This window comes from Herpailurus yagouaroundi, unplaced genomic scaffold, assembly GCF_014898765.1.
Source record: "Herpailurus yagouaroundi ecotype Mexico unplaced genomic scaffold, PumYag 184, whole genome shotgun sequence".
Taxonomy (NCBI): domain Eukaryota; kingdom Metazoa; phylum Chordata; class Mammalia; order Carnivora; family Felidae; genus Herpailurus; species Herpailurus yagouaroundi.
Window position 1 is genome coordinate 29584560 of NW_024412415.1, and position 15793 is coordinate 29600352.

Sequence of the window (15793 nt, forward strand, 5' to 3'; positions counted from 1 at the left end):
GGTCCAGTGAGAGTTCTTTCCAGGAGGAGAGAGCGTTAGGTTCGAGCTCTCCAATCCAGGTTTCTTCGAGTTTCTCTATGTTTTAACCGGCTCGCCGGGTTTTCCAACATTCCCAGAGCTACGACTCTATAATCCGGGCTCCGTGTGACCGCGCATTCCGAGACCCAGGATTTGGCTCTTTCATCCAGGTTCCGGGTTTCCCCGGCGCTCTCCCGCTCCAGACTCCACAGCAGCCCGGAATCCGGATCCGAGGACCCGGTAGTCCAGTGTCCGGGTCTTCGGGGCGGCCCTGGTTGTCCCGGATCGCGGCGGCGGCGGCGGCGGCGGTGGCGGCTGAGGGACCCGCGGCCCCGGACACAGCGGCACCGGCCGGGCGGGGCGGAGCGGCGCGGGGAGGGGGCGGAGAGCCGGAGCCAAGGCGGGGTGGGGTGGGGGGGAGGGGCCGCGGGAACGGATGGCGGCCTGGGCCCCGTAGCTGCGGCGGCTCTACGGCCCGGGGCCCCGGGCGGGCGGAGGTGGCGGCTCCCGGGACCGGCCGCGCGGTGAGTCCGGAGCTTTGTGTGGAGCCGGGGCTGGGGGAGGAGAGAGGCCGCGGCGCTGAGGGGGGCCGGGGCTGAGGGGGCCGGGGGCAGCGGCGCCTGACGGAGGAAGTGGGGGTTGGGGGGCTGGGGCGGAGCGAGGGGAAGGTGTGTTGGGGGGGGTCGTTGCGTGGGTGGGGGAGGGGGCGTCGAGGGGCGCGGGGTGAAGTTCAAAGCGTGGCCGGGGTCGGTTCAACCTGAGGGTAGGGTTGCCCAAGAAGGGATTAGGGTCTGACCAGGTTGTGGGGACAGGCCAGAGAGTTTCAGAGGCGAGTCTGGGTATCTCGAGGGGGCGCAGGGCGGCTGGGGCTAGTCAGAGTTAGGGGGGTTCAGGGCGAAGGGTTGGAAGCTAGACGTGTGCGCGGCCCTGAGGGGGGGGAGCAAGGTGGCTGGGAGTGTGCAGTAAGTAGGTTGTGGGTGTGTGCTCCTTCCAGTCTCAGGTCACATTTACTCCTGTCCTTTTCTTCAAGATGGAGGGATCCCTGGGCCTGGCCCTTAACTGCTCTCCATGTACCCCCGGGAGGATTTGTGACCCTGTCCTGTTTGGAAAAACCCATGCTGCCCTCTTTTCCCTTTATGTGTAATTACGGTTGGATCATCTCTGTGCTTTGCTCAGATTCTTCTTCCTCCCTCCGGGGTTGAGGAGGAGGAGACACATCTGACCAATTAATGTGTGTTTGTGAAACAGGCAGCAGCAAACAGTCATTTCAGCTTCTAGGAATTAGGCTCACACAGGGTGGAGAGATCAGAGCCCTTCAGGGGGAATATTTCTGAACAAATCACAGATGATTAAATTCTCTAAGAAACAGCTTCCTACCTAAATGAGAGTGGGAAAGATGGGGGAGAAAGCCTGTCTGTTTCCAGCCATGTGTCCAGAGCCCCAGGGGTTGAGGAGAGTCCCCAATCCCCCACAAGCCTCTCTTTTCTGTACTAGGCTTTGCTCTGCAGCCTTGAGTTAATTTCACCCCTGCTGCTTTGTCTTGGGGGAGGGAGTGCTGGTTTAGGCTGTTGTGAGGAGATGACTGTTCTGCTGCCACACACAATAGTCTGTGTCATTTTATCGGGAGTGCTACCCCAGGGCTGAGAACTGCTGCTGCAGAGATAAACCGGTCCCTCTCACCCGCCTATTGTGTACACAGTGAAGGTCATAGGTTCAAGTCTTGTCTGAGAGCTTTGGATATGCTCCATCTCCCAGGCTTCTCAGTGCCATTTTCTTCCTTTTCCAGACTGGGGCTTGCCATTGGAGGAGGCCAGACAGAAAGGCTCTTCTTTTTGAGTGAGGAACAATGCAGAGCTCATTGGCACACATTTTTCAGAAGAATAGGGGATGCCAGCCATGTTGTGCCTGCCTCTTTGGCTAGCCTGTACTAAGTTGTGAAGGAATAGTGTCTGGGAGACTTAATCCCCATGTTTGTGTCAGACCTTTAAGGAAGAAGACTCCAAGTGGAGGTTTTCACTCTTGTTTGAACCATCATATTTAATTCTTTTTATAGAGATGGGACACTCAACAATGATTTTTGTTTGTTTAGGAACACCACTAAAAACCTTTGCAAGGTTAAGACAGGAAGTCAAGGACCAAGTACCTGTTTAATGGTGACTTCCTGGTCAGTAATAATTGCACAACACAAAAGCCACAGAATTTGCCTATTTGGGCAGGGGCTGTGGAAACAAAACTTTCCTTTTAATCTTTATTTTAATTCTGATGAAAAGAGGTGACGTGCTCATTATGCAGAAAGGCCATATCTGCCTTTGCATTAGGGAGAAATTGGTCAAAGTGATGAACATAAAAATCGTTTGAGGTCTTGGGGGTAATTAATGAGAGAAGGATGAGAATGAGCTAGAAGAAACCCCAGCCTTGTAAATATCTCCTAGAAATGCCCAGGTAGTATTTAGGTACTATTAGTTGGGTAAGAAATCATTTGGGATTAGAAAGGAGGTTTCCTTTTAGAATATTAAAGAAAACTTTTCTTTAAGAAGAGATTGGAAAGCAGATTAGTTGTGAGAGGGCAGTTATACACAATGCACTGTGTACACAATAGCCACCTATATCCTGTAGGTATTCTTGAATAGGAATTTTACCCTTTGGTTTGGGGAGAGGTCTTTCTGAGGTGCTGAGTGTGACTGTGTTGTCTCCCTCATTCCTTTATTTCAGTGAGTTTCTGAAAATGATGACTTGCCACTTAGGTGTTGGGCTTTGTTGGGAGGGAACATGTTCTTGATGTCAAAACTCTTATTAAAGTCTTAGCTAGAGGTGTTGTCTGTCTTTAGGCTATTTCCAACAATCTGTCCTCAGCCTCTGAAGTCTCAGCTAAACAGAGTCCCAAGCATTTTGCTCGTGGGTTGTGGACCTTCATTTTGAATCCTGTCAGGTGACAGTGAAGGCAGAAGCCTCATGTTAAATTTGCCCTGATTAGATGTAGTGGTTTCAGAGTTGGGCCCTTGGCACAAGGGGTCTTTATGAGTCTTCTGGTTGTGACCATCTTGCAGAGAGCACTTTGGTTTTCTTCGTAGAAAATGTTTTTCTTGTGAGAGATCTAGATGGCTGGGCAGATTAGTGCTTATTTTGTGTGAGGACATAGGAGCATAATTTTGGCTCCTGGTAGTAATTATGTTGCAATTAGCATATAGCAACTAAACGACTGGAACAGGATAATTTGTTGAGGGGTTTAGTGATTGCTCTGTCGAGTAGAAGTGCCACTCCTTATTTATTTGACTCGGAACGCTACTGTCTGGGCTTAGCCGTGGAGACTTAAGAAGTACAGGGATGATGTGTGAGCTCCAGAAGTTCTCCCTCTCATTACTGCCAGGTACCATAGCACTTTCCACTGCCACTTTCTTCTGCTACAAAGGTAGCTGAGCAATTGTTATTTCCCTTGTGGAAAACTAGTCATGGGTGGGAATACTGCCAGACAGATGGGGCCACTCTGAGATGAGGCAGCCTTATGTTGTGTGGCAAGTTTTCTTTTCAGCAGCTGAGTTCTCACTTCTGCTTGATTTTGAAAAATCCGTTTCCTTATAAAACAAAGGACAACAACAAGAATAAAACCCCACCAAATACAAAATCACATAGTGTGCTAAATATGCCTTCGTGACATCTCTCATAAAAGTTGGCTGTGGCAGACAAAAATGAAGATCGGTGATGCTGATTGGCAGGTTCTGGGCCCACTAAGTGTCAGTGAAGGACTCTTTTCACTAGGGAACAGGTAATTCACTGAAGCACCTGCCTAGCTGGGCTTGTGGAATTGGCAGCAGCTGTGCAGCTGAAGAGGGATTATTGAGCAGGTGGTTAAAGAATCACATGCCACAGTGACAAGAAAATACTGGGTCTTCCGTGGTTTAGGTTCAGTTCGTATGTGTGAAATTGCTCTTTGTTTCACATTTCTTAATGCCTGATACAGGTTTGTTAGTGAGATGATAATGGAAAAGAGAAGAGATTCTTCTTTCTCTGTGTTTCTTTTTAGATTACTGAATAGCATGCCTTAGACATGGTCCTAGCCGGCCCTATTGTATTTCTGTGATTTCTGGCTTTATGCCCTATGAATGGGAAGGAAATAGTGGTAATTCAGTTTTCTAGTGCTTGTTTATTAGAGGGAAATGGGAAGGAGAAAATTCTTTGCTTTCAGTGTGGTGAAAAAGATTTAGTCCACTGGGAGGATACCCAGCAGGTTTTATGCAAAGGATATAATTGACTTTGTGTGGGTCCACCTGACATGCCTCACTCAAGAAATTTGCATGTGTTTTTATTTTGTGAATGTAAATCTCCACATGAAGTTTGCATCTCTTCAGTTGTCCTGTTCCATTTTAGTTTTTCCCAGTACCTTTATAATTCTTTCCTCTGGCATTGAGATTAACATCACTTGTTAGGATCAAATCACCCAGGGCCAAATCACGTTAAGGAAATACCTCAGCTACATATTTATCTTAAAAACAAGTATAGCATTTCCTCTAACTTGGAAGAGGACTTTCTATTTTTAGGCTTTTTGCATATTCCCTGGTTTTTCTTCTAGGTTATTATCATCATCTTCCATTAATATTTTTCTTTCACATCTTCATGCCACTCTAGTAGGCAGTGCCATACAACCTAAAATGTATAAGCAAGTAGTAACTTGGGTATTTATGTTCTGACTTTTTAATGCCTTCCAGTCATTTTCTGTGTTAGGTCAACAGGCTGTGTACTCATACTGAATCTCCATCTTTTTCTTTCTCTCTCTCATTGAATTCACCAGGTATTAATTAACAGTTGATTGAAGGAAAATATGTGATGTTAACTGTTTTTGAAGTTCAGAAATCCCTTTTCCAAGTGGAGTGAAAGCTATGACCTATTTGCCAGAAAGATTTAGATACATAGATCAATTGATTGATTTAGAGGAAAGGGAGGCAACATTATGACCCTGAGACAGGGCCAGTGGACCACTGAAAGACAGTGACATTTGCAATCATCTGCTTAAACCTAGTTTGTAACCTAGCTTTAAGTGGGAGCCTAACAGTTATTGTATAGTATTCTCTTCTGGGAAAGAACTTAAACTTCTCTATTTGCCTATATGAAGCCGTCACAGTTGTTTGTTTGTTTTAAACTGTTCATAAACCACCATATACTTTCCTAGCATTTTCAGTAGTTTGCTTCCTCATGCTTTTTCCCTTCCCCCATCTCTCATCCTAGTTCCCTGCTCTGAAGACTTCTCCAGCAGCTTGGAAACACTCTAATTACTGTAGCTATTATAGTCACAACCCAGATCTTCCACCTCCTTCCCACTCACCCCTTTCTATCTTCCTTCCCCCTCCCCTTGCTCTAGCAGCAGGAGTTGAACTGCAGTCTCATGAGCACAGTCAGATCTATGAATGAGCTTTATATCTTGTCAAGGCAGAACTCCAGATCCAACAGGGCTGATTTTTCATGGTCCTCTTGCTGTTTGTTCTTGGATCAGAGTCCCAGAAATAAGAGATGGCAAATACCTATTAGGTCATATCTAGTCCATCACTCAGGAGCAAACCTCCGATCTTTCTCTTGTCTCTGTGAGAATTTTTTCCTTCTTTCTTTTGCAGGTGAGAGCTGTCTGATGCCAGGCAGGCTCTGAAACTGCCTTCTTTTTATTGTGCTCTCTGGTCATTATGGCCAGACTTTGCTCTCTCGGATTTTTATTCTTACACCGTTTTCAGGATTACTTGCTCCCAGCAATATCTCTACCCCCTCCAACTTCTGTCCTTTTTGATTGTTGGTACCACACTTATGGGTTCCTTTCGTGCCACCAGTTATCTGTACCAGAAGTTCTCATTTTTCAAACCGTTGCCACTAGGACCATGTGGCGTTGTCTTAAGGAGGTACATTAAACAGAAGCACAGGACATACATGCTAGCAAGTAGTAATTAATAAAATGGTTTAGAAAATATGTGCAAGGTTGTGTATGCCCTTAATAAGAAACCCCTGTACTGTATCAACAAATAACTGCTGCTTTCTGTTTAATTCAGGGTACTTTCTGTTCTAACCCTTTTTCTCCTTACGTGGGTGAATTTTATTTTTTGTGGGTTAGTTATAGTTACAGTGGAGTTATTGTCTGATTTAAGAGTGTTACGTTTTCTTTGCTAATAAAGCTTTTCAAAGCTTAGGGTATGGTGTCATACAACCCCGGTTCTCATCACTATTTTGCTTCTGACTAGCTGTGTGACTTTGTGCTAGTCACTCCACTGTTTTCACGGTCTTTATTTATGAAATGAGTAAATTAAACAAGATCATCTCTTAAGGTTCCATTTAGCTGTAGAATTTTATGGTACTAAGATTGTGATGGAAGAACAGGACAAATTGCTTGACGTAAGTGAGCAGTTCTTTTACTGTGTCAAAAATATAGTCAGTATACAGAAAGGCTAATGAGTACAGCCTTAGTTCCCTGGGGCCTGACCCTCACTCTTCTTTGATATGTTTGTAAAGCATATGGTGTGCGTTTTTTAATAGGCCATCTTCTTTTAGAGTGTCTTATACTTTAATTCTGCAGGTTCACCAGCTTGTCAAATGTATTTTTTTCTAGTCTGCTCAAGCCATAGATGTAGGAATCAGAAAGCTGTAGAAAAAGAACCTCAGCTTGTGAGAAGGAAATTGCACCTCATAGGATTTGCCTAGATATCAAGAAAGTAATTTTATGCGTTAAGTCAGCAATCTAAGATTTTTAAATCTCTTATATCTGAAATCTTTGAGCCAAAGAGCCAGATTGGCTCGTTTGAGCCAAATGAGACTGATTGTGGAGGTGGGTTGGGTACTTTTCCATTTTTGACCAGTCACTAGAAAACTTGCTTTGAATTAACTTCTTGGGATTAAATATGGTTACGCACTGTTTTGTTTGGAAAATAAAATGATTTGATTTTTCATGCCAAAAATGCTAAATTAATGACATTTGTTGAACTATGACTAACAAGGAAGATCTCTGAAATACCCTGAGGGACTGAGGGATTGAAAGCTGGTAGGTGATTGTGGGAACTTTGGAATTGACAGTAATATTAAGAAATCTTTGCTTTCAAGCAGTGTAAAGGAATAAAATTGCATACCAAGTTAATTCTCCAAGTTAGGATTTTTATCAGCATTTCCTAGTTAATTCATGGATTTGGGACAATAGCAGCTATTGAGAGTTAAGAAGATGGTGGTCTTTTAGTCTTTTCTTTCTTTTTCTTTGTTAATATAACAACATTACATGTTTACCTTTGAACATTGGAAGAAGCATTCACTGTTTTTAAATTTGCACTTAAAACATCCATCAGTCTGTAATAGAAAAATTTGGTGGGTGGAACTGTTATTTGTTTTGGACTCACAAAAAGTCTTGGGAGTGCTTTGCTTTGTTACCTGCCATCTTTAGCATATTACTAATTTTTAGGTAATGTAAAGGTTATTTTCGGAAGTGCTCCACTTGAATATGAGATTTTAGAAAGATTAATATTAGAAATATAAGTGGTTTTTGTAGATGGGTTTTGTTTTGTTTTGTTTTTTAAGTGTCAGGTGACACATAGGTTATTGAATTGGAAAGTGGCCAAAGTATACACCATGCAACCCTTGGAAATGAAACTATACCATGAATGAAATCCAGATCCTGGCAGTTAGGCAACATTGCATGATTGGTACTGCATTGCATACTTGTACCTGTAGTTTCTTAGGCTGTAGTTCAGTCTTTGTAGGGGATGACAGCGGTGTTTGTTCTATTCTGTGTACAAAGTACAGCTAGTGGGCTTTTGGCATGTTATCAGCAATGTTTGTAGCAACACTCCTAGGTGGAGGAGACTGGGTTTTGTTGGGATGAACTTTCATTTATGCGAGCAGAAGTGGATGTTTAAGAATGTACTTTGTAAATTTCAGTTGTAAATTCTGAGTGTTGATGTCAAACTCAGCATTTATCTTTGTTTTGGAACTGATGCTCCTAGAGCAGTCTTAAAGAGTGATGTCAGAAATGGAACTATAGGAAGAGAAATGAAATTGTGCAGCTTATAGAGTATATAAATCTGAAAAGTATATAAGGAAGAAGGAAAGCTTTTTCTATGTGACATCTGCTTTTAAAAGTACCTCCAGTCTTTGATTTCTGCCTACCCTTTTTTCTCCTAAGCATTACACTTCTTCCAGTTGCCATGACACAAAATTTTGAACTCCTATTTAGTTATTTTTCTTCCTGGCTATCTCATCTAATCATTCACTAAATTTGGATTATTCTAGCTATCTTGCCATTTATTTAGCTTTGCTTTTTCACCCGACCTAGTTCAGGCCTTCATCTGTATGTTATTGCAGTAACCTCATGGTTATTGCCTCTTTCTGTATTCTGTAGTACAGACTGCTGCAAGATTATTATAATTTTTTATTTATTCACTTAACTGTCAAGCCAGACATGGTCTCTGACCAACAATCAACTGATAAAAGTATGATTATGAACTAAAGTGCTCTGAATGGAAAGATTTTGGTTCTAGAAGAGTATATAATAAGGAACCCCAGTGTAGTTGGGTTTTTTTTTTCAGTTTAATATGTATATTTTTAGTAATCTCTGCACCCAATGTGGGGCTCCAACTTACAACCCCAAAATCAAGAGTCACATGCTTCTCCAACTGAGCCAGCCAGGTGTCCCAGTTGTTTGGTTTGTTTGTTTTTTTAGATTTTATTTTTAAATTTTTTTTTTTCCAACGTTTATTTATTTTTGGGACAGAGAGAGACAGAGCATGAACGGGCGAGGGGCAGAGAGAGAGGGAGACACAGAATCAGAAACAGGCTCCAGGCTCTGAGCCATCAGCCCAGAGCCCGACGCGGGGCTCGAACTCACGGACCGTGAGATCGTGACCTGGTTGAAGTCGGACGCTTAACCGACTGCGCCACCCAGGCGCCCCAGATTTTATTTTTAAATAAACTCTGTACCCAGCATGGTGCTCCAGCTCACAACCCTGAGATCAAGAGTCACATGCTTTACCAACTGAGCCAGCCATGCATCCCCCCAGTGTAGATTTATATAATCTTTTTTAAAAATTTTTTAATTTTTTTAAATTAATGATTTTTTTTTCAACGTTTATTTTTTGGACAGAGAGAGACAGAGCATGAACGGGGCAGGGGCAGAGAGAGAGGGAGACACAGAATCGGAAGCAGGCTCCAGGCTCTGAACCATCAGCCCAGAGCCCGACGCGGGGCTCGAACTCACGGACCGCGAGATCGTGACCTGGCTGAAGTCGGACGCTTAACCGACTGCGCCACCCAGGCGCCCCTAATTTTTTTAAATTAAAAAAAAAATTTTTTTTTAAACTTTTATTTATTTTTGAGACAGAGAGAGACAGAGCATGAACGGGGGAGGGGCAGAGAGAGAGGGAGACACAGAATCAGAAGCAGGCTCCAGCCTCCGAGCCATCAGCCCAGAGCCCGACGTGGGGCTCGAACTCACGGACCGCGAGATTGTGACGTGAGTCGAAGTCGGACGCTCAACCGACTGAGCCACCCAGGTGCCCCTATGTAGTCTTTATCATTTCACTTCTTGCTGAAAAACCTTTAATGGCTCCTTGTTGCCTACATAGGCCAGAACTCCACATCCTTTATAATCTGATGAACCTTGGCCTTTCTCACCCTTATTTCATTTATTTCTTACTCTGTTCACAGCTATTCTTTCAGCTTACTTTGTGTTTTTCATTCTCAACACCCTGTTTCTTTTTTTCTTTTCTTTTCTGTTGGAATGACCTTCCCAGGTCCAAAGCATTCAACTCCAAATCAGACCCTTCTTCAACCTGCCCCAAAATTTCATCTCCTTCCTGAAGCCTTTCTTAATGCTTTTCTTCCTACCCAATTATCTCCAGAATTGATTTCATCTTCCTCTATATCTCCCAAACTCTTTGCTAGGATTTTTGTTACAGTACTTTATCACACATTGTCTTTAATTATAGTTATTTGTGAATATATTTTTTCCTCCCTCCTTTTTAGCTGCCTAAAACACCTCTGTCTCCTCTGTTCCTCATGGATTCTATCTAGCCCAATGCTTTGAATATAACTTCATGCTTAATTAATGCTTGCTGAATTGAATTGGAATTTGATTTTTGAAAACAGAAACTTCTTGTAGTTTTTTTTTTTTTTTCAGGCCTCCTTTTACGCTAAGGTGACTTTCTTTCAACGCATTTTATCCTAAACTGAATAACCTAGGAACAAGGCAGGCTATGAAAGCTTTCAGAAATCCTTCAGACTCAAGGACAAGCATTTGTTGCTTTTACTTCCTGCAGCAATACTGTGGCTCCATACATCCTACCTGATGGAAGACTTTGGGGAGGGGAAGGAGTAGTACATGCAGGTGGAAGCAGTGTAGGTCAGACATGGGAACCAGATTGGTTCTGGTAGAGGGAATATAGGTACTGTTGGGCCCTCTGGCTGTTGTTGACCTCTGGGAGGTCTTTTTTAGTTTTTCTTATTTATTTCTCTCATTCCATAAATATTTATTGGATTCCTAGTGTAAGGTGAGAGAGGTTGGGAGTGCTATAGCTTTAAGTAAGATGGTCTTTGAGAAGTGTGGTGCTGGTGTGTTACTGGTTGTTAGGCACTTCACTGAGGTTGTTGAATGTTGTTCTGACCCGCAGAAAGAGAGAGGCAGTGTCTGCAATTGTTCCAAAGAGTCCAGCTGACATAGAGGGGGAAATAGCTACTCTTTATGTTCTTTTCTCCTGGCTGCTCCTCTGGCTGGCATTCCTGGAAGTTAATCATGGTGAAAATTGCAGTCAGTCATGTCTGGAAGACACCAGGGGTAGAACTGGAGCCCTGTAGCCACTTCCCTGAGGGGTGGGATTTACCCTTCTGCTGATGTGCTGGGTGAGGTAGGCCTCTGAGTCATCTCCTTTCTCAAGGGAAAAAGCCCAATATCATGACCTTTCTTGTGAGGCCTCAGCAAAATAAGCTTTCAAGGAGCGTGCACTCTGCTCCCAGCTTAAAAATTGAATTTTCAGGTTTGTGGTATTTTGACATCCTCTCACCACATTGTTAACTGTGTTCTGTCTCAATACCTAATGCATTAGCCTGAGGGTGAAGATGCTCTCTTGTTTGACTTGTGTATTGTAAATTTTCTTATAATTCCCTTTCTTGTCCTTTCTTACCCCTTCTATTTTATTATTTTTCCTGTTATGTCTTTCCTTTGCTTACACAAAGCTGATAGGAAACAGAAATGCCTTAGGTCAGACTGCCACTTTGATAATTGGCTGGAAGCTAGAATTCCTACCTAATATACAAGAAATGGAATGTCTTATTTCTATCCTTGGGTTATATAGAACGCAGCTTGTGGACATCAAGCTCTCAGCTGGTTATACTATATTGCTATTTGAGATAGCTGAGGTGCATGGTACCTGAACGCTATTTTTAGTTATTTATACATAAGCTTGTGCAGTTGCCGTGCACATGGAGACCTGTTTGCTATGCCATAAAATGTGCTCTCTTTGATAAATAATTTTAGAATAAAGGTTCTTAATGAACTCAGGGCCATCCTAAGAAGAATCTGTTACCTTTGGGCAGATGGTTCTAATGTTAGGTGGACTCCTAAGCACATTTCACATAGCTTTTCTCTGAATTTGCTGTATATCAAACTTGAAATCATAGATTTTTCACTACATGTATTAAATAATACAATAATACAATACTGATACTGTGAACTTAAAGGCTGGCAGTTGTTAATTCAAGTGTATGTTGTTTTTTTTCTTTAGTGGTTGAAAGGATCTCCATTTAATTGACCAAGTTGTATTGCTTTGTTAGTTAAAAATACCTTAACATAGCTTAGGTTGCTGGTGAAAACTGTTTTTTTTTAGTAGTAATGTTTCTGTGGTTTGTATTAGTTGGCCCTTCCAATCCTAGCAGAGTTAGAAATCCTGGCAGTGTGAATTTCAGATGCTTTCCTTACCACTATCTGACAGAGGGAGAAGTGCAGGGCAGTGTTTGGCAATATTGTTTCTCTTGAGCCTTTCTATAAGAAAGAAATTCAGTTTTAACAAGGTCAAGTTGGGGTAGGTGACACAATGGTGGAGTGACATTTTCTTCCAGCCACAGATCTGTAATATGTTTTACCTGAATATGTGATCTGAAGCATTAGATTTATTTAAAAGTGTTACTGACTTAAACACGATTAGTGCCATTTCTGTCATCCCTATATAAATTTTTTTCCTTCTTTCTTGGTAGGCAAAAATAATGATACAATAATTTAATTCATATCTCAGGTACTTGATAGAAGGAGACTAATCGTTGAAATGTGCTGCTAGGCTCTGCATTTGATGGCAACGATAGGGACAGCAAGGTATTACGTTTTTATAAGGATTGAAATCCTTGCTTAAATAAAAATGTCATATTCTTAATATGACTGAATTGAAACTATTAAAGGAGATTAAAGAAGCTGTAAAATTAGACCAGATAATAAAAATAATGGAGTTTATTTATACATAGATTGATTAAATACCTCATTGGGAGCAAATGCAAAATGTGGTTTTGAGGTAGAGAAACTACTTCTTCAGTTGGCAGTTTTAGAACCTACAAAGCAAAGAAAGAAACTGCGTGTTACTTTGAGGAACAAACAAGAATTGGTAAAGGTTTCTGTAGGTCAACACTATTTAACAGTAATCATATCTTGGCTCTTTTCCTCCCAGCCAACTGAGAAGCCTCAAGAATTAACTGTACTAGCCCTTGCGTACCGAGCACCACTCCTGTGATGGACTGTGTGCACTCATTTTACCAGGCCAGGAAATTAAGTTGGCTCATCTAATTCTCAACCAAACAAAAAATAGTAATCATATATTGATTAAGCTCAGCATTCTTCAGGGAGAGGAGAACAAAATCTATCACATGGAGATTCAGTGTTAAATTGAGCTATGATCAAGTATGTACATTAAGAAAAGTAGAAAGATTTTATTTATTTTTAAAATTTATTTTTTAGGGGCGCCTGGGTGGCGCAGTCAGTTAAGCGTCCGACTTCAGCCAGGTCACGATCTCGCGGTCTGTGAGTTCGAGCCCCGCGTCAGGCTCTGGGCTGATGGCTCAGAGCCTGGAGCCTGTTTCCGATTCTGTGTCTCCCTCTCTCTCTGCCCCTCCCCCGTTCATGCTCTGTCTCTCTCTGTCCCAAAAATAAATAAACGTTGAAAAAAAAATTTTTTTTTTAAATAAAATTTATTTTTTATTTTTGAAAGAGAGAGACACAGAGTACAAGTGGGGGAGGGGCAGGGAGAGGGGGAGACACAGCCTCTGAAGCGGGTTCCAGGTTCTGAGCTGTCCGCATAGAGCCAGACACGGGGCTCCAACTCACAAACCACAAGACCATGACCTGAGCCGAAGTTGGATACTTAACTGAGCCACCCAGGTGCCCCTTAAAGCTTTTAATTTTTTTGAAATTTTTAAATGTTTATTTGTTTATTTTGAGAGAGAGTGCGTGGGCAGGGAAGGGACAGAGAGAGGGAGAGAAAAAATCCCAAGCAGGCTCCAACACTGCGCAGAGCCCAATGTGAAGCTGGAACTCCTGAACCATGAGATCGTGACCTGAGCTAAAATCAAGAGTCGGATGCTTAACTGACTGAGCCACCCAGGCGCCCCAGAAAGAAAGATTTTAGAAAGCAAATAACCCACTGGCAGCTTAAATGCTTAAAAATCATTATATTAGAAGTCCACGTTAAAAGAAAGCTAGGGATCAAAAGGACCATACAAAACAGATGGTGATTTGGCATAGTCTTAGAGGCTGTGGAGAGAAGAAATAAGAAACATTTTCAATCAAGGCCAAAGAATCCCACAAAGTGATAATGGATGAATGCCACTTAGAAATTAGGTAAAAGAGGGGCGTCTGGGTGGCGCAGTCGGTTAAGCGTCCGGCTTCAGCCAGGTCACGATCTCGTGGTCCGTGAGTTCGAGCCCCGCGTCGGGCTCTGGGCTGATGGCTCAGAGCCTGGAGCCTGTTTCCGATTCTGTGTCTCCCTCTCTCTCTGCCCCTCCCCTGTTCATGCTCTGTCTCTCTCTGTCCCAAAAATAAATAAAACGTTGAAAAAAAAAAATTAGAAATTAGGTAAAAGAAAAAAAAAAGATGAATTCAGTAAGCCTCTTTGCACAGCTAATGGTAAGTTTTCTGTTTGTTTATTTTTTTAAGAGGACATGTTAAAAATGGAAAGGCTGCTAGAAAAGTGGTAAGAGTACTTGATTATGGTGTGAAGGATCCATTCAGGGATGAAAACATTAGAGAATTTCCACTCTATTTTTCTCCTCCACCCAAGCAGATTAAAGTTTCTAGGTCAGATGATGATAGATGCTTAACTTTTTTTTTTTTCTGATTAGAACATGAATTAATCTTTTTCAAAGCATGAAAAGTATAGAAAAATATAAAGAAAATGTGAACATTTATTTAGTATTTCCAACACATTTTTTTCCAGCTCCCTAGGCTTTTCTTGACCAAATCAATATACTTGATTAGATCAAGTGCATCTACCCAAGATTTTAGAAAGAATTCAAGGATAAAATATGAATCTCTTAGTGAAAATATATTACTTCAATTTATAAGTGTCATGGTTACTACGCTAAGGGACTGGTGTAGATTGTTCAAATGTAATTTTGTCCATAAGAAGGCTTTGGAGGTGGAGAGACTAAAAACTATATTGGGAAATTGATAAAATATAAATTAAAGATTGAGTTGACTTGGTACTATTCATATAACTTATTGGGGCTAAGGTAATAGGTTAGTTTACATAAGTCGCATATGACAAATCATTAACAGTTGTGTGGGGACAGAGTTGTTACCAGTGGACGTTGTTTACTTTGAAAAGACTTTAGTTAAAGTTAGGCCAAGGCTATTTAAAAACTTTAGTTATGGAATGGGAGAAAATGTTTTGTTGTGCATTAGCAAACTGACTTTCTGACAGTGAATACTTTTATAGGTCCATGGTTCCTTCTCTGCAGTTCTAAACCTCAAAAGCTCTAAAAACTGGGCTTTCGTAAGGTAGGCACAAACCTGACTTCACCTATTAATTAAGAGGCAACTTTTAGTCTTTTGTTTTTTGTTGTTGTTTTTTTGGTTCTGTTTCAAGTAAAGATTCATCTTGCTATGGAATATCAAGGAGTTTACTGTTAGGGGGCAGTCCCAGTTTCTACTGAGAGTATTACACTTTGTATGGTATATTGATTATCTCAGCTTTTTACAGGTGAAACAACTGAGGCTCAAATAAGTGCAGTGGCTTGCCTGAGATGTTTACACATCTAAGGGAGAGTAAGGAGTAGGATTGAGCTTTTCTGCCTCTTTCCTAGTTTTGTTTTGCTTTGTTTTTTCCATTGTACTGTGCTGGTTCCTCATAACATTACATCCAGGGACCATACTGATGAGTTCTTCTAGGTAGAAGAGTTGAAGCAGTAACACTCATCTTATTTGACCTTTTAATGAATGTTTTACATAAGTGACATACTCAAATTTTCCCATGACATTAAGCTCTTTCAGATGGGCTCCCAAATTGTATAGATTATAAACATCAGGAATATCTTGGGTGTGTTGGGGGGATGAAAAATAGAAGATGAGTTTTAATGTAGACAAGTGTTACATTTAAGAACAGGTAGAAAGTCTGGACCACTTTCTTAGCATGAGTTAATAACTTCAAGCTAGCACTTGTAGCCCCAAAGAAGACTAGGAATCTTGGTCAGCTGTTCCTAGCAAAACTAGCTCAGTGTGCTGCCAGGGAAATGGTGGGCATCTTTAGGAAGAAAATCAGAACTCAGTAAAGTAAAAATAAATTGCCCTCAG

The 15793-nt window shown here is 41.8% G+C and overlaps 1 protein-coding gene across 2 annotated transcripts in view; it reads left to right on the forward strand.

The window, feature by feature from the left end:
• Nucleotides 1-406: 406 nt before the first annotated feature.
• Nucleotides 407-15793, forward strand: part of ZNF609 (zinc finger protein 609) — a 215384-nt gene continuing 199997 nt past the window's right edge. Inside the window, exon 1 of one of the 2 annotated variants that reach the window (XM_040492963.1) lies at nucleotides 407-542. The gene's annotated coding sequence lies outside the window, so the exon portion shown is untranslated. The remainder of the gene's footprint in view (nucleotides 543-15793) is intronic. The other variant, XM_040492962.1, reaches the window with a different exon arrangement.